This window comes from Aethina tumida, chromosome 7 (assembly GCF_024364675.1).
Source record: "Aethina tumida isolate Nest 87 chromosome 7, icAetTumi1.1, whole genome shotgun sequence".
Lineage (NCBI taxonomy): Eukaryota > Metazoa > Arthropoda > Insecta > Coleoptera > Nitidulidae > Aethina > Aethina tumida.
The window spans coordinates 12,205,522-12,226,104 of NC_065441.1; the positions used below are offsets into that span (position 1 = coordinate 12,205,522).

The window sequence follows — 20,583 nt, forward strand, 5'->3', positions numbered from 1 at the left end:
AAGGAGACCCTACAAGTTGAGTTATAATGTCTGCATTTGATAGTTGATGTTATTTTTTATAATATTTTTTTGAATTTATAAAAATATCTTGCACTTGCAAGATATTAAACATGAAATATTGTTAACGTCTAGAACTTTATTGAGGCAGACATAATTAAAAATACTAATCAAAAAACTCCGAATGATTTGTTTAATAAATTTTAATAATTATTATTTGTTTTACAATTTATTAACTATCAAAATTTTCAATATTTAAAATTTTATTAACACTTCCTAACATAGTTAATGAATAATTAAAAGCAACTTTATTTTCAAATTAAATTATCACACGGAGGGTAAAACTTTCATTAAGTCGTTTGACCTAACTGATGATCGTTTAATGAAAAGTTTAGTAAAGTTTAAGAGAAAATTTAACGGTAATTAAAGGCTTTTTTTCATAAAAAGCTTGGAGTTTATCGTTAATTTTAAAAGCAATCAGTATTTCCTAAGCTAACCCAACATGATACAAATATTAAAGAAGTAATTATAATATATAATATATAAATATATAAAAAATGTTTTAAAATGTAATCTGCATTAAATTTTTATAAATATAGTTCTAGCATTGATAGTCTCTGTCTTTCGTTGTTACACAAAAATACACAGATAAAAAAGCAGAATTATATTTAAATTAAGCCGAATTCAATTTTTAATTTTAGGACATTTAAATAGGAAACAATACAAGAATAAAATTATTGTGGAAAGTAAATTATACAATAACATAAACTGTAATAGGAATCAATACAAATCGAAAAAAGCAATTCTAAAAATGAATCGTAATCAGATTCCACAACAATGCCAATAATAAAGACTATTCAAAATTTAATCCAATTGAAAACTTTCTTGAAATATGCAGTAATTTTATATAAATATCCACTACAATGTAAACTTGATTGAATGAGATAATTAAGTTGAAACATACTTCGTTTGCATTCCTAAGATAGTACAACAACATAAACATAAACTGGAAATATAGGACTTCCTTTAAGGGGATGTTTGTGGAAAGTTAATTAACTTAAATTTATTCTTGTAATATTTTCTACCCTTTAATTGATAAATTGTTGCTTATCTGTTTCTAAGATAGATTTTTAAGATGACTAGAAGTTTTCATTTAGTAACTTTCCTTCCCAATAACTCAAATATTTTATATAAAATACGCCCTATATAAATGGTACAGAAACTGATCGTGTGGGGCACCTGCAAAATATTATTCAATGCAGACCTCAATAATCACTGTACCTCTGAATGTGTATGTGTATGTTAGTATAGAACTGATAGGCGACTCTAATGGTATATGCATGCATTCATAATATAATCACGTACCTAAGGAAAGTTACTGTGTGAATAAATAATGAAGAATTTAATTTAAAATAAGATTGGATGAACTAAAAATAAAACAAACTTATTAATATTTTCCATACGTCTATTTTGAGCCAAAATTTTTGATATGTTTTTTATCATTTGTAATAATATGTGTGTATGACATTAATGTCAAATCGGGCAATGTAAGTTATTTTTTTAATTTAACTTGACGAAATTAAATTAAATAATGACTTGACTTCGGTGGAGATAAACAAAAGGAATAGAGAAGGGGGAAGAAAAACGACTTTGAGATATCAGAAACATAAATGATATGACGCTAATTTGACTCGAAGAGCACACTTGGGTGCCGTTTATACGTTCCAAATGTACCACGATTTTAATCGATGATTACTATTGACTACATCCACCCTCATTTCCAATCACTCTGTATACTTAGAAAGACAGTATTATTCTGCCAATTCTGATACACTAAATGACAACTCCTCATTTTTTATATAAATTTATTTGAGGTATTCAACATTTATGTCTAAATATAATTACCAAAGGCATTATTAAAACAAGCACGTACTTCAATTTTAGTAGAAGTAAACTAACATAATAGTTAAGTTAGTAGAACTTTCTTGAAGTGAATTGTTCGTAAGTTAAGGAATGTATTTTGTAGTAGCTCAAAACTTTATTATAAAATGAAACTAATTTATTCCGTAAATTTTGTTCAATACAAAATATTCGTAATGCTCATTTTATATTAAAAATATAAAAAAATTATATTATAGAAACTTTCTTTTACATAAATTTAAGATATTTCGGGTGTGCCGAATACGTTAATCACGTTATTATTCCTTCCCCTGGATAATGGCAAATTTGTGTTTTCTGGATTATTATTTGGTTTAATGCGACATCCAGAATAAAGGGCAGGCCAGAGGAGCATTATTTCTATATAAAGGTGACTAAATAATACAACCATCGATCATTGAATGATTAATTCGTTTCGATTCAAGTTCAAATTTTATGCAATATTTGATCATTTTCACCCTATAAGTAATTGTTTTCAATAATAAATAATTATAATGTCGTACAGTTTACATTAAGTATTCAAGCCCCGGTAGACTAAGATTGAATCCATTAAGATGGACAGTGGTGATAGAAATAAATTAATAAACATTTAAATTTTATGTTTATTTATCAAACCATATTTGAAAAGTAGAATTTTCTAAACCAGTATAGTTAATTAGAACGGAAGCTATTAACAAGAGAAGCATCCTTTACCTTAATATTTTATCAGCGGTCTAACCATCGAATTCAGCGAATGAAAAGATAAAATTAATAATGAAAATCGAACCCTCATAAAATGAAGGAGAGTGTAATAATCGACATAAAAAGCAATAAAAATATTTGTTCTCGCGGAAGACCAATTTATTTGACATTTACAACCCGAATCAACGTGGGTTTGTCATTATTTTATCTGATTTACTTATACTAATCGTATTTGTTTTGTTCTCGGTTTGTTTCGCAGGAAAACTTTTCGTTTGTTTTATTCGCTTCCTTTTTTATTAAACCGACTTCGAGTACGTGGACGGGGCAATTCTTGAACTAATTCACATCCCAGCAGGCTTTATTAATTTGATGTGTTTTTAGTTGTTCACAAAGTTGTAGACATGCTGAGGAAAACTGCAGTTAAATCATTCGAAATTGTGTTCACGTGTCATAAAATGCGATTAATGTATGTATAATAAGGTTGAGTTATTGAGACATAGTGGTATTAAAACTAAACCGCTGCCAAATGTGGAATTAGTTGGAAATTTATACCGTACTTTGCGTTGGATATAGATAAAGTATGCTTGGGGCTTTCCTATTAAGTTGACAAGGCAATAAATTGCAATTTTAACAATTTTACTAACAATATTTCAAGCTGCAACACAATACTCATGTAATATTGGTAAAAATCCGATAATCCTCAGAAAAAACTAATAAGATTTAAACACCACCAACACTGCCATTTTATTAAAATATAAAATAAATTTTGATGTACAGTTGGTTTCATATAGTCAAAGTGATCATCCACCAATGCCTCGAGTAAAAAAACGTGGAGAATTCCGACAATTAACCCCACTTGAACTGAAACGAATTATCGGTCTTACCATCAGAGAAATTGAGTTAATCGAACTTTTGTGGCCGAGTGTTATGGGCATTATGTGAAAAGGCCACAAGACCGTGCCAGAGGCTCCGGACAACCAAGAGGTACTGCATAAAAAGCAAGATCAATACGTGCGACCGTCATTTGTCGACAAATATTATGGCAACCGTTTGGTATAATGTAAAGGGTTGATTAAATGTTTTATGGGAAGTATAAAGGGTGTTTCATGTTTGCAGTCCCCACAGCTACCACATATATTTGGTGCTTTCACTAACCCACGAACACAGACCTCAAAGATTGGAATGGTGCAAAGATTATATGAATTGTGATGATGAAAATTATAGAGTTGTCTTTCCTGATCAATTAAAGTTTTTATTAGGGATGAATGATCGTTGACAAAGATGCTGAAATCTCAAACAGTGGATAATGATATGCTTTGAAAGCAAGTCCTTCTTTGTGTTTATACAGGGCCCCATGAAAGCACAATAAGGCAACAGATGCTTAATTTCAGCAAGATAATGCTTGTTCAGAACAAGTTTATGTCACTATTTAGTCTTAGCCATCTTATTCACCTGTCTAATCCCTGAATGGAATGATAGTATAACAACCTGGAGCTAATAAATTTATGTGTACCAATATTTATTAATAAATATTAATTATTTCAGGGTGTTTGGTATTTTATTCATTAGTAGTATATTACATGATATGTTCTTCTTACCAAAAGCCCACTACGTATGGAACAAAATTGGTTCTCGTGTAAGTAATGTTCCTGTAAATTGTTACAACGAAGTCAAAGCCTAGGCCGTTTGACGTTGAGAGAATTTTTTTCCTTGTATTGCCACGCAAACCAAGCATAAAGTGAACGAAGAATTGAAAACGTCCCCCACGTATTTTATTTGTGTAGCCCGATAAAAATCCTAATATGGTGTGTTCCTTTTGGATAAGGGATTTCGAAGTATCGAATTATTTATTGTTGTAATTCTGCTTGACATTTGCAAGTTTTGTTTTCCTTCTAGATGCATTCATGACCCAGCAACAAATCATCTATTTCCAAGCGGATCAATAATAAGACTTGTTAAATTGAAAGGGGAAGGAGTTAAGGAAGATAACGTTTCGTTTGTTTTAAAGTATTCCTGAGTGATTTGACGGTAAAACAAACAAAAGATAAGTGATGAATATTCATTAACTATTTAATTAACTTTCCCTCATATTAGTACCCTAAATTTTCAATATTGAACAAGGATTAAATTGAAAATTAAACGATGTGCGAATTTAGTAATTAACCTGATTATAATCACAGCCCAAGATTAAAAACAATTAAGTGGTAATATAATAAAAACAACTGTATAAAATTATCGTTAAGGGGCCTGTGTTCATGGATTACTTTTTATGTGTTGGAACGAATTTCGACTAATTAAACGGCGTATTTCTCAATTAATCCCGTCCATAATAATATGGATGAAAAAATTAACACATGGAGATTTTGTAGAAGGTAATCGCAATTAACATTATCAAATTTAAATTATTAAATTTGATTGGTTCGCCCGTTGTGGCAATGATGAATGTTGAAAATGCAATTATCGTTGTGTCACGGCGAAATTGATCTCTACGCACTTATTCGCCATACAAAATTGATTTTGCATAAATTGTTTATATTGCCTCGCGACCAATATAAGGTACGGAACTCCGTCTGGGTTATTTGTAAAATGCAAATTAAGTTCACATTATAATTTTAAATTTATCACGTAATATATATTTTCGTTCATTATCTTTACAATCGTGGTAATTATAAAGTTTTTAATTTTCGTTTGAAAAAATTTAAGACGACAATCCACTAAAGGATATTTTAAAATATATTTCTTTAGGCGAGTGTTTGAAAGTATTTACATTTTTGCCCGTTTTTAATTTAAATTGCAGATTAAGACATTTTATTTAATATTTTGAGTTGCTTTAAAAAAATCTTGGTCTAAATCAGTTTTTATATCGTCTTTACAATTGCTTTGAGAATTTTTAATGAATTAATAATGTTGACAGGAAATGTAACGTTTTGATTTGTTATTAATATTTAAATTTAATTTTTCTCTCATCACCCAAGTGAAGTCTATTATTTAAAAGTAAATAAGATTAATAACAGAAAAATAAACAACTTATTTTTAATTAATTTTTAAATGTAAAAAATAATACTATGATAAAAACAATACGTACCTCATAAATTAAAATCACTATTATAAATAAATTGAAATTGAAAACATAAAATTATAATATTAACGAACTTTCTATATTTTGACTTAATTATGAGGAAATGTAACCTTATTAAATTTAATTAATTACAACAAAAAATGTTCCATAAAAATAAAAATATGTGTTTATGTAATTAATTAAATTACATTTTCATTTGTGACTTAATTTAATTAAAAAAACATTAGGCAAACATGGCTTATTCAATCTGAATAATGAATAATGATATTATTGAAATATATTTTAACTGATTATAATTACAAATATTTTTTATAAAAATTGTTCAATAGATTTAATTCCTCATTAAATATATTTTTTTTTATGTATAAACTAACAATAACAAAACGAAATCATTTGTTGAAGATAAAGACATTTAGTTAAGTTATCTGAAACGTTGAAATGTTACCACATAATATAATCAATTTCAGGATTAAATTCGCCATTAAGTTTAACACAGAGCTCATTTCATAAAACGTCATCCCCAGAGATACGTGGATGCCTACAGGCTTTTAGATTAGGTCACACTTTTCATTGGTTGGGTTCAAATATTTATTACACATGCCAAAACGGCATTTATCAAACGAACCATCTCGGCGAAGAAAAAATGTGGACAGGGACAATAAAATATTTCCCTTGTTTTGGACACGAAATGATTATGATTTAATGGCTCTATAAAAATTTATAAGTTGTCATTCAAAATTTATTACTTTTTGGACTGGTTTTGCTGAAATTTTTAATTTTTATATATTTTTTATTTTTAATTGACATTCTTAAATCTAAATTAATTTAATTTTGTTAACAATTTGTTGAAAAGAATGATTTCTTAAATTATTTATAAACTTTTTATGATAATTATTTTTTTCTTACTTGTATTCAAAACATGTTTTGTTTTAATGTTCATTCAAACGTAAATTTGTTTTATGAGTCCAAAATCAGCTTAATGTTACAGAAGTCGAGCTTCTTTAGTTAATAAAGGCTTTCTGCTTTTTTCATGACAACTCAAGACCACACGTCACCTTAGAGAATCTAAGCTTTAAATTGTTAAATGGGGAGTTCTCCCAAATCCATCATATATTAATTCAAACTTTTTCCCAAGTGACTATTATTAATTTTTTCAGTTTTCAGAGTTTTTTACATACAAACGATATAAATCCGAAGAAGAAACTGATCTTTTCTTTTTGTTGAAAGTACATAATGGTGATTACTCTATAATATAATATAGAAACAATTATAACAAGTTATAATGATCTAGATTAATTTAAACACATTGATCATAATCATTAAAATAAATTATTAAAAATTCATTTAACAATGTTTTAAAAATAATTTAAAACACAATTTTAATAACAAAACAGGTGTATCAAATTAAATGTTGATCAGTAGAAAATAATTGGAATGTTGTTAAAAACATTTTACCCGAGCCAACATGTTAAAATGTGTAATCTGCAAAAGGTTTAAATTTAATAAAATCCCCCTAAAAAAGGATTGACAGGCGAAGTAATTCCAAGCTTTTAATCCGTTTGAGGTTTTGAATATGCCGGAAATATCGCAATATTTTAGAATTCATCGATTTGTATCAGTACAAAGATTTGCATGCAATATTAAATCCTGTTCGTACATCGTCGAAATTCATAAAAATGAAGTTTTAAACTTGGATGGTTCGGTGGAATTCAGCGATGTAAATTAGATAAAGTTCAAATGAACGGTGGCGTGGTCAGTCATTTGTAATTATTGATACTTACCGGTAAAAAAAGTCTAGAATCGTGTTACGAATTAATCAGACGCAATAATTTCTTGCCTGACTTCAATTAAGGACGAAATGAGTTGTTAGAAGACAATAAATAATTATGTGAATACTAAACAGTGGTTTATTGTTCATAATAACAGTCCTGGAGCGTTATTTAATTAATAAATTGATATCTATACGTACTAACGATGTTTTTATTCCGCTGAGGAGTTGTCGACTGCACCAAGTAAAGACAGGGGAGTTTTAATAAAGTCGTCTGATTAAGTTTGAAATCGTCTAATTGTTCTTCTTGTCTAGACTTTTCTGAACAATAAACATTTTAATAAAGACTGTTTACTGTTTACACTATTTACAAAGTAAAAGGATTATTCGAATAGAAATTACTTATAATTTACAAAGGACACTAGAAAGTGTGTTTGACAAAATTAATTTATTTGACTAGATTTCTTTCTCAAATTATCAATTATTGGGCATTATTAAATTCTTCATAAATATATTTGAATCTTTCAATATGAAGGAGAATAATAAATTAAAAGTTAACTATCAAGAATCAATCATAATAATAAAATATTGCTTTTATTAATACTTTCACACCCCTACCTATAAAAAATTGAGTATAGAAGTTACTAAAGTTTGAGTATTAAGAGAAGACTTATTGGAAAAGTTACATTATTGAAATATTATTTTCTGTGCACAAGAAAATGGAAAATTGATAAATAAAATAAAATTAATAAATAATATAAATATTTATAATAATAAAATTTATTTTTAAATGACAGTTTAGAAAAAATAATGTTTATTTTTTCTTTAAATTAATATTTAACAAATAATAAAAATAATTTTTAAAAAAATTATTGACAGCAGAATTGCAAAGAAAAATTAAATTAGAAATATGATTTTTAACCAAAATTAAATACATTATTATTATTTTTCCAATAGAATATGTTTTGAAGTAAAAGTTTTTTTAATTAATTAATTTTACTATTATATTATTAAATTAAATATTTATTTTCTTTCAATTTTTATTTTATCATTTAAACAATACCATATATTTATTTGTAACAAAATTTCAAAAAATATATTGTCATCATAACATATGTAATCTCTAATTCTACTATTTGTTTTAACTCTTATAAACATGTTAAGAGCAACCAACAAAATTAGAAAGGGACAATAAAATATGTTTTATGACACTGGTCCACCATAAATACAAGACACAAAATTTATTCTATACCTTTAGCATAAAAATAGTTTTCATGGAGGATTTCGATTGAAATCCTGGCTATTTCAGAAATGCGACCCCCGGGAGGTATCACCCTCGGCCCTCCCGTTGGGCCGACGTACATATAAAAGATATTTGTTTAATCAAATTTACCCAACGATTTAATGGAGGATAATTTTCAATTAAATTGCGCATTATGGATCACCGGAATTTCCAGTTAATTGTGCATTCAATACATCAAACAGAAACTAGTACTTTACCTATATTTGATTAAACTGGATGTAGGAAAGAGACAATACCAGATTTAACTGACAATTTCAACGTTAATAAACTGCAAATTGAACCGTTTCTGAATATACTTCAGTCAAAGTTAGACCTTTGTCAACCGCGTTATTTTCTGTTCACAAGGAATTGCAAACTTTGCAAAACTTTAGAAGCAATACACTCTTTTAATTTGTCGTTTTTTTGTTATAAAGCCCATTGTAATTTTATATTTTCTTTTGTAACGTTACTTTCACAACTATTTAAAATAATAATTCACCATTTAATATAGTATTAATGTTCGGTGGTTTTAAACTAACTAAAGTTAAATAAATCAGTGAAAAAAAGCTCTCTTCATTAAGTCGTTCCCTAGAGTATGCAAACTCAATTTGCTGTGCGTAACTGCAGAATCAAATTTAGAATAACAAATCGTGAATCGTGTATGGAGGGAATTGTAGAGAATTCTGAAACATTTCCAATTACACAACACAATAGTTCAAGTATTATTTGACTAAAGTCATACTCGTACTGTCTACATGGACATTGAAACCAATTGCGATGTTTTAGTAACATTCAACTGGAAAATTCTGAGTAAATAATTTGTGGTGAATTTAAATAAATCCATGTGACAAACCTGCATTGATCCAAGGAGAGAGTAAACCCAGTTTATTGTCCGAAAATGTAAAATCGGAATAACAAAACGTGGATAAAGCACGTTCCATTTATTCAATCGTATTTGTAATGGTCATTGTCAATAAAATGAGTTCTTTTTAAATAAATGTATTGTGTATCTATTCAGAATAACCAAAGCACTGTGTTATTCAAAAAAGAAAGAAAGAAATTCGTGAAAGATGCAAATTTTTATTTTGTATCATTCCATTCAGTCAAACATTCAAACATTTTTTTTAAATTCATGTTAAACTTGAATACTTAAAAAATTCAAAATAAAAAATATTAAAAATAAATAATAAATTTAATTTAAACTAAAAATAACTAAATTTAAATTAAAATTTCATTTCAATTCAATGTCTACTTAATAAAATATAGTTTTATGATTTTTAATTTTAACTTTATAACTTAGTTCTTTTAAATAAATTTGAAATATTTATATGACTTATTAACCAAATTAATTATGTCTGTGAATGTTAAATTTATTAAAATAAATAAATAAATATGTGCTTTACTATTGTAATGACATATTTTATTGGAGTTACATAAACGTACACTTTAATCTTTACAAAATTCAAAAAGTGTTAATGTGGAAAACTCTATTTATAACAGAAAATTCCAATGAAGCGAGACATTATGCGAGAAAAACACTCCAGACGGAATAACCCAAAAAAACCGTACGAAGGAAATGAGAAATTCCTCTTAAATTTGTATTTATATAGCTTAAAAAGGGACTCACTTAATACCAAAAGCTTTGATTTGTACTGCGTTCATGATTTCGTAGCCGATTTCTGATCTGTATTTTTGTTCGATTTGTAATAAACATCTAATTCGTTTTGTGTGTGTGTGTCTATAAACAGATAATATTTGTGGAAATCAAATAAAAAGCATATGCTGCATAATTATCCGTATATATTGATTAAATTCTGTAGTAACGCTCAATTATTTACTATTATTTACAATTTGACGTAATCACTGGCAAAAAATTGGTGATAAGCTGATAGAAGCATTGAAAATGTGCCATAAACAGACCTGGAATAATGCTATTAGTACAAAACGGATGGGGATTAAATCGCACAAAGGAAAAATGAAAAAACACATTTATCATTTTCTCGTCTCGGTACACAACAAAAGCCAAGCTTCCTTTAGCTAAATTTGCAACGGAACAGTAAAAAATATTTCGTGTTTAAATTTTGACATTTAATATTGTACAATGTTTTTCTTTTTCATCTAATTAAAATTAATTTAAAAAAACAATATTGTGTGATTAATTTTATGTGATATAATAATAAATAAAGTCGAAATATTACTGTCAATTACTCAATTAACTAAAATAATACTATATCGATATTAACATTAAATTGAATCTGACTGAAATGATAGATTAAAATTTAATGTAATGGAGACTTAGTTTTCATAAATAATAAATTTTCATATTCTAATATAGTACGCATATTATGTGTAAAGCCCATAATTATATTAATCCAATTTTACCAAAATGAATGAAACCTTTTATAAAAATGAAATTTAATTTATCATTGGAAAATAAGTATTAATTTTATTTAGTCTATAAATATCCTATTAAGTAAATCATTATTTGATATTGACATTAATTTTTAATTAAATAAAGTCATGTAATATTTGGCTTTATCAAAACTAAAAAATATTTAAATGAAAATAGGTTTTTCCAGAAGGAATATTCATTTTTAAACTTTTAAGATTAATGATTCAAGGATCTGGCTTGACATTAATATTAATCATAATTGTAAACTCTAAACTTACCAAATTAATCAACAGTACTTATCAAATACAACAAATGAGTATACAAATAAAGCAATAGATTTATTACAAATTTAATTCTGGTTTTATGTAAGGATTATTTAAATTACAGTGCGTTTCTTCATTAAAAATATTCATTTCAAAACCTTGCAGATTAAAACAACTGTTTTGAGGTTAATATATAATGATTATTCATGAAACCTAACTTTTAAGTTCTCAACTTAAAAATTTAATATCAACAAACTAGAAAAATAGAGCAATGTAATTATGTAAATTTTTAAATTTAATCTTATTTATGTGATCTGTTTAATTTAAAAATTTAAAAAATTAAAATACTTATAATCTGTTTAAACTGCGAAGTACTTTATGGTTTATTATGATTAACCAGAATATCATAAATTTAATTTGCCGAATGGAAATTTAATAAAGTACATGAAAATCCTGTTAAGTTGGGAGCATGGCAGGAATTGAAATTTAATGTTTTCCGACAATTTTGTTGTAAAATATAAAGAGTTTCGATTTTTATTGTCCCACAACGTTCAATCATAATATACCGTTTTTATGGTATATGTGAGCACACGGAAGAACTTTGTGAACTAAACTAAACGTTTAGCAATTTATTTGAATTACAATTTTCAGTTATATTTTTTGTAAAAAATCTAAGGGAGAAGTTAAATTGAATTAAATCACCAGGTCGTAGATTATTTATGCATCCATCGATTATCCACCCATGCTTTCACAAAATGTTTAGATTATCATCCGAAAACTCGATTCTACAGAGGGTAGATAAACAAACCTGGAGCTTATATCACATATACACTATATGCAAATTTGTGAAGTTGGCGAAATGAAACACTTGTGCATATATGATGTATGAAAAACATAAGCCCCAAAATTTGTATAGGGATATTTACATGTTCTTTGTTTATTAAGTTCAAACTTTTATCATAAACTTGAGTTAATTGTAATTATATTTTGCCGCCAGCTAGTTTAATTCGACTGAGACGACAACAATAAATTAGCTGTAAATTGGTAAATTATATCGGGTAACGCACTTGACTGATAACGGAGCTTCAATTTGTGCTTGATCCACCATATTATTATCATAATGCTCTTTCATGCGACAAAGCTTTCCAAACAATGAATAATTAAGATTTAATTAAGTAAAAAAGTACTAATTGGCCATTAAAATAACTAAAATTACATTAACATCTGTATGTTTAAAAAATAAAAGTTTAATAGTTTTATTTTTATATACTAATATTATTTAATTTAAATTAATATTACATGTCAACCTCAATTTTTTTTTTTTATTTTAAAATTTTTTCGATTTGTTTATTTTATTGAGTAATTTTAATTAAGTTAGTTAGAAAAGTTTACTTTTACTTCTTTGGCTCATTTTTGACCATTAGAAATATCTAAAATTAATTTAATTTTGTTATTAGAAAATTATTGAAAATTTGTATTTTTTGGAACTAATCCTGAATTATCATTTACTTCAGTTCTTTTGTAAGTAAACACTTTTAACCCCGCACACAAATCTTTATTTTATTGCTGCATAAACCGTTTTAAATCCACAGTGCACAATGAACATTCAGAGCATTAAAGCGGAAAAACAAACAACAATAGTGTAAAACCTCAGTAAAACTATTACAATCTAACCCAAGATCAAATTTAGCTTTTCATTGCAATGCCATTCGTGCAGTTTTAACTTAATAAACATTGAATTTTTAGATAAACATGTTTTTTCCAGTTCGATTGCAAATTTGTGTGCCTTTATATGGCTTTGGCAAAATATTTTGTTTGCTGTTCACGTTTATTACTATTCTGTGTGTATAAAACTACAAAAACACACACGTATTCAAAGTCGGTTCCACGAATTTATTAAAACTATCACCGGATGGAACAAGTGGATTAATGAAAATGTAGTGTCCAATGTTGACATAATTAGCTATAGAAGTCTGAACTAGTAGATGCTTGTCGAACAATGGAACGAACACTAGCTGGCCATTGTACGATGAACACGTGTAGGAAATTTAAATATCCACCAGTGTTGCGGAGATGGAAGAAATTCGCAGCGTCAGGAAATTTTCCGTGATTGTATCGCCCCCATAACACCGTAAATTAAGGCGGACAGGATTATTTTCGTCGGAGTGTAATCCGAGACGTACGTAAGGCACCAAGCAGCTTTCTTCATCAGTTTTGTATAGCCGTATAGAAAACTCACAAACGACAAATTAAATTGGGAAAGAAAATTAATTATTCGTGATGTCGGAAGTAAGAAATGATGAATGAACCCGTACACAAACTAAAGTATTTGACCTTTTATGAGCTGTAAGGCAAATTTCCTGAAGAAGTTCATATAATATGATAAATTGTTTGCATTATTACTTTAATAATTATTATTTTTTCCAGCATTTAAAATGGTATTAAACAAATTAAAATAAAATATTGTTGTTGCCTACTTTGTCAAGACAAACCAAAAACAAAAAAGAATAATTTAAAAAGAGTATTTCAGCATAATGCTAGATCCTTAAATAAATATAACCTTGAAAGAAACATTCAGACAGAAATAGTAACGATAAAGTAAATTTTCATATGTAGTAGAAACAAGAAAATTTAATACACCATATCAGGAATATATTACGAACAAGATAAGTTGATTTGACAAAAGAGGTTGCCTTTTGCACTCGGCTTTGTTCACTATTCCTCAAAATCAAAGGTGGAATATTGTAAAGGGTGGAAAATATAATAATATAGTTATATTACATCATTTGTACCAACATTGTTCACATAAATAGTTAACTTTCAACAGAATATGTAACGTTATATAGTTGTTGACAGTTGAATACAGCACTCTTGAATTAAAACATGATGTATTAAATTAATTAATCATTTACATGTTACATGTTACAAAAGGGTTTTATTATTAAAAGTTTTTATACAAGTTTTGTTCCACTACAAGCACAACCAAGATTTTATTTTTACATTATTAAAAAACCGTTTAATTAAATAAAATTAATTACTTTCTAAAATGAATAATGTACAGTAGTACAAAGTGGAATAAAACTAATGAGTAAATCTAAAAGACATGCTTTAAATAAAAAATAAAAAATACTGACTGAGAATGTTCTGAGCATAAAATAATTTAAAATATAAGTTACAAAATAAAGCAATAATAAAAACATTAAGTCTTTATCCAGGAACAAAACTCTTAGGCCATTCATTCTAAATTATGTTCATTTAATTGGTGTAATTATGACCATCAAGTATACATGAAACGAAACAATTATAAAAAAGGAAACAAAGAGGGAACAATTAAATTTTAAATTTATGAAAAGACTAAAATGAAACCAAAAATGGAATATAATTTTACATTTTGTTTCTTAAAATTAAACGGCATTCATTTTATACCCAACATACGAGTATATTATCACTCATACGTAGAGCAACAAATTAAAAAATATAATTTTATTAAAAGGACGATTTTTTTTAATATAATTTTATTATGTATAAACATTTCTTACCTCCATTTATATACGGATACCTTTATTTACATACTTTTAACATTAATAAATACTTAACTAAACCCACTAATAAACAATTATATTGCCGTATTGTTGGTATCAAACATACTGCATAACTGGCAATAATATGGATATTTAAACATACATTTTTATTAAGATAAAAATACATTGAGTTTTTATACCTATTAGTTAAGAGTCTTAATTGTCAATTATAAGTTAATGAGATAGTATTTTATAAAAATGTAAAAAACAAAATTTATAAAATATATTCATAGAAATAATTTGGAGGATTAATATAAATATGTATTTAGATCATTATACCTAAATGTTTCCATTATAAGTACAGAAACGTATCTTAATAATAAATTCCTGAGCAAACACAATACGATTCGAGTGTAATAATTTGATAGGCGCCATACTGTCTATCATCTCAATTTCCTCTAAAATTATCAGTGACTCATTTTCGTTTTCCCAACTCGTACATGCACCAAGTTACGTCAGTCATGCGAGATTACTATCAATACGGTTTAGTAAACAGACATTTATTATATGTATTTAGTGTGCAGTTATGTCTAGATCTCAAAGTTAATTAAGAAATCTGGATCGACTCTAATTCCTTTAGTGCGAGCAAATATTTAATATTTAGTGTTAATATAAACGAAACATGCAACATAGAATTTTTACTCATACATATATTTTTTTAACACAGGTAAATAAACATGATTACTGAACATAATGGACTGACGCTTAGTCAAACATTACGGCTTGTTCAAACATAAATTATCATTTTGAGCCGACATTAAATGGGGAAAGTTGTATCGTATTTTGGGGTAATGTTTTGGCAACGAATTAAAAAAAAATAATTGTAACATTTCGTTTATATTGCTTTGTGGCGATTTATTGTCGTATATAACTTTATCTTTATTTGTTCGGAAGTTGGGGTATGCACTAAATGCAGTAGTAAAAGTAGAACCGCATCTTGAAATCCAATACTTGTGAGACGACTTGTGAATTTGACTGAGCAAGTTGAATTTCATAAATTTATATCTCTAATTATTAAACTTTTGACATATTTGACAAAACTCGTGTGTTTTAGAAGTAGTGTTGAAACTTTTGCTCCGACTACGTGCTTCAAAATCCCCTGAAAACAAATAATGGAATTCCAAACATTAATATTAGACAACTGAAATACTTAATTGTATTTTCCCCATGGAAAATAACTGAAATTGAATCTATTGACATGAACGAATAATTAATTCTTCTCATAATGACACTGACTCGCCAAAATTTTGGTTCCGTATTCTCCATTGTCTGACAATTACAATTAATTAATAAAATTTATATTCTAAACACAAAAATCTTATATGTAACAGTAATGTAAATTACGATTAATTTGAAGTAATAACATTACTGCATATCACGATACAACTATGATAATTTATTCAATGTGGATTTGGCATTCCAATTATAAATTACTGGTATATTCCTCCAGACTTTGCACGAATAGCACTAAGTATTAACGGCTGGATGACTTGATAGACAAACATCATCACTGCTTAGTCAATTTGCACAAAATCCTTTTAATTGATACCCACAAACCGCCCCCGTGAATCTATTTGTGAAAATCATATCAAAATCCTCGGAGTAGTTTCAGAGATTAGTGTACATAGAAAGACAACATTTAAAGCTAAAATTAATTAAAAATAAATTAATATAATTTTTAAAAATTAAGATGTTTGCCTATGACGAATAAAGTCTTATACCATTACATAAAAAATTGCCTAATTAATAATTTAATTTGTCTCCTGAATCTTTTAAATTTAAACTGAAATAAGCATAAGTTTTGAAGTTTTTATTTTGTATAAAACTTAAAATTAAATATTTTTTAATACTCCATATCGTATCAATCCTTCAGCAATGCACATTTATGTAAATTTATTTATTCTTGTACTGAAACAATGTAGTTGTTTCAGAAATAATTTTTAATCAAGAACCAAAGTCAGATAATCTAAAAGTCAATATCTATTTAAAAAGTCTGCGAAATCTGAACAAAACACACTTAAGAGTGAATTGAAAGCCATTAATTTGGAAACCAACTTTATTAAGGCTACTTTCCAGTTACTATGGAAACCCAATCATTTAATGCATTCAAGGAAAAATTTTATGTGTCAAATTATTCTTACATGTAAAGCTTTTCCACAAATGTAAAGTAATTCAATACTGAATTTTCTTTTTCGTTTATTATTACTTTAAATTTATTAAAATTGTCTAATCTGAAATAACATAACTTATAATATTTTGATGCCTCACTTACTATTGCTGAAAACTATCTAATTTCATTAAAGATTTAGCTGAAAGTTGCAGGTGAGATTTATTCAACCTGTTGACATTTAAATTCATGCGTTGTATCTCTTGAGAAATACATTGATATGTATAAAGTAATACTACAAACAGGTTTTCATTTACAAATTTCGTTGATTCAAATATTCAATTAGTTATCTTTCGTCCTAAATTGCGTATAAAATCCGACTACTTCTTAACCTGTTGACTTCCTTAAAAGTTTTCGTTGTTGATGAATATTAATTAAATCAGACTTGTAATATAAATTTTTTAAAATTCCTAACATTTTTGATAAAATGTGCTAAATTATTATTTTAAGTTAAAAAATACAATAAAAATAGAAAAAACTACTCACTTTTAAAACTTTCTGAAATAAAGCCACTCCACCAATCAGGAAAAAAGCACAAGTCACCTAACCAATAAAAAAAATTAGCCCAACAAACACAAGCTTCCAATGTTTGAGTGTAATGATCGAATGGACACCGATCTATATGATCAAACCATCGTCGTACAAACGTACGAGCAATGTATGATTGCGATCGCGATGTTTGCTGTGGACATTTTCGCAGGACCAAACGTCAATCTCACGCGACGCGCTCGAACCGTGTGGCGAAAATTTCAGGACCAACAATACGGACGTCGCGACGGATGAGCCGAAAAGAGAAAATGGAAAATACGCGCGCAAGCGTTAAAGTTGGTACGTAGGGTTCGGGGAGAAAATTAGTAGTCTCGTGGTGTCTTTTGTTCTTAATTTTATTAATGTATCTTGTGCACAAACTGCACTCGCGACTAATATTTCTGTTTAATGGCGTTTCGGTTTAATTAATTGAATCTGGACTCGTAAAACTTTAATTAATTACATTCGATTAGTGATCATAAATTCATAAATCGAAAATGATACAATTAGTGTAATTAATTTGTATGTTAAAAATAAGTTTTAGCTTCAAAAATTTGATTATTTTTAATGAGACCTCATTGATCTTCTGTTTATTGAAATGATTTTTTTTTTAAATATTGGACATTTTAAATATTTAAAGATTATGTAGAAAAAAGAATATAAAACAAATTGGTTTTATACAATTTTGATTTCTTTTATTTTAATTTATAAAATTAAAGAAAAAATAAAAATTAATTAAATAATAACAAAATTTAACCAAAATTATTATATATTTCTATAAATTTTAAATAATTTTAATATATTCAAAATTATACTATCAATTTACAAGAAATTTGATTATTTTTAATGAGACTTTATTGATCTCCTGTTTATTGAAATGATTTTTTACAATATTGGACATTTTAAATATTTAAAGATTTTGTAGAAAAAAAAATATAATAAAATTGGTTTTATACAATTTTGATTTCTTTTATTTTAATTTATAAAATTAAAAAAAAAAAGAAAAATTAATGAAATAATAACAAAATTTAACCAAAATTATTATATATTTCTATAAATTTTAAATAATTTTAATATATTCAAAATTATACTATCAATTTACAAGAAATTTGATTATTTTTAATGAGACTTCATTTATTGAAATGATTTTTTTTTTAAATATTGGACATTTTAAATATTTAAAGATTATGTAGAAAAAAGAATATGAAACAAATTGGTTTTATACAATTTTGATTTCTTTTATTTTAATTTATAAAATTAAAGAAAAAATAAAAATTAATAAAATAATAACAAAATTTAACCAAAATTATTATATATTTCTATAAATTTTAAATAATTTTAATATATTCAAAATTATACTATCAATTTACAAGAAATTTGATTATTTTTAATGAGACTTCATTGATCTTCTGTTTATTGAAATGATTTTTTGTAAAATATTGGACATTTTAAATATTTAAAGATTATGTAGAAAAAAGAATATAAAACAAATTGGTTTTATACAATTTTGATTTCTTTTATTTTAATTTATAAAATTAAAGAAAAAATAAAAATTAATTAAATAATAACAAAATTTAACCAAAATTATTATATATTTCTATAAATTTTAAATAATTTTAATATATTCAAAATTATACTATCAATTTACAAGAAATTTATAACAGTTTTTAATATGAATTTAAATTTGAAATCTTTAAGTAAATGATTTTTTACAATTTTTATTAAATTTCGAAAAAAAATTCTTATTTGAACTATTATAACACTTTATGGAGGTGGAATTAATGAAAAATAGCTTTATTAAGTTTAATAAATAATTTTATTTGCGGTAAAAGTCAAATGAAAATGTAATATATAAATTTACAGTTATTCAGTAAAGCTATTACTGAAAAGCTTTTCAAATAACTTGATACATACATTTATGCAGCTGCAGAAAATATTTCCAGTAAAACTTTTACTGAGCTTTTCTATAAAGTTTATTTATAGATAAACGAATGCCTTTATGAATTTTAAACTGAAATGTTCATATTCAAATTCTAGGCGTGTTATTAGCAGAATTTATATCACGGCACGTTGAAACGCAAATTATGTCACTAAAACAGTGCAAGTATTCAAATGCTCGAGAATAATTTTCAAGTAAAAAAGCATACATTCGTTCCATTTAATCAAAGTAAGTGTTTCGGGATCATTTAAATAAAAATTCAATCTTGCGTAAAGGATGTTAAGGGATCGTTGAGGCTTTTATGTGGATATTGTAAAATGTACCGAGATTCGCTTCTAATTACTGTGTAAAACATAATGTAAAATCATTTTCGTGTAATATTTAGAAACTATGGATCTAAATTTTAGTTATTTATTTATAGAGAAAGAGAGTTTTTCTTCTTTAAACCACCTTACTGCACCAAAGCAGTTACCTGTAGCAATAAATACTGGCATGAATGTTTACTGCATTTTAGTTTGACATGAGCACTTTTTATGTGACCATAAATTTTAATACACACCAATATTTTATTCTTCGGAACGTCTCACCAAAGCTTTTATGTTTATTTAGGTACATCTGGTAAATTTGTTGGTAAACTTAAATTAAACTGTTATTACAAATTCACAGCAATAAAATATTCGTTTCTGAAACTAACAATTACAGGAAAACAATTTATAGAATAACTTTCTTTCAATTGCTACGATTTCAAACGCTAAAGGAAGTTTCTGTTCATTAAGTTTCATTTAATAGAAATACAAAACAATTACAACAAATTAAAAGTAACTATTCGCTCTCAATTTACAAATTCTTAATCAGTTAAAATTACAATAACAATAATAATTAATTGTTTATTGTAAAAGGGAAATTTTCAATATCTTCCGAATTTAATTATAAATTTAAATAAATCAAATTGTATCTGTACTCTTATG

General features: G+C 26.4%; 1 protein-coding gene across 1 annotated transcript in view; it reads right to left on the minus strand.

Annotated features, from left to right (window-relative positions):
• The window catches only part of LOC109595013 (soluble guanylate cyclase 88E), a 38,095-nt gene extending 20,236 nt beyond the window's left edge, over nucleotides 1–17,859 (minus strand). The window contains exon 1 of the mRNA XM_049970015.1: nucleotides 17,635–17,859. The gene's annotated coding sequence lies outside the window, so the exon portion shown is untranslated. The remainder of the gene's footprint in view (nucleotides 1–17,634) is intronic.
• Nucleotides 17,860–20,583: the final 2,724 nt, after the last annotated feature.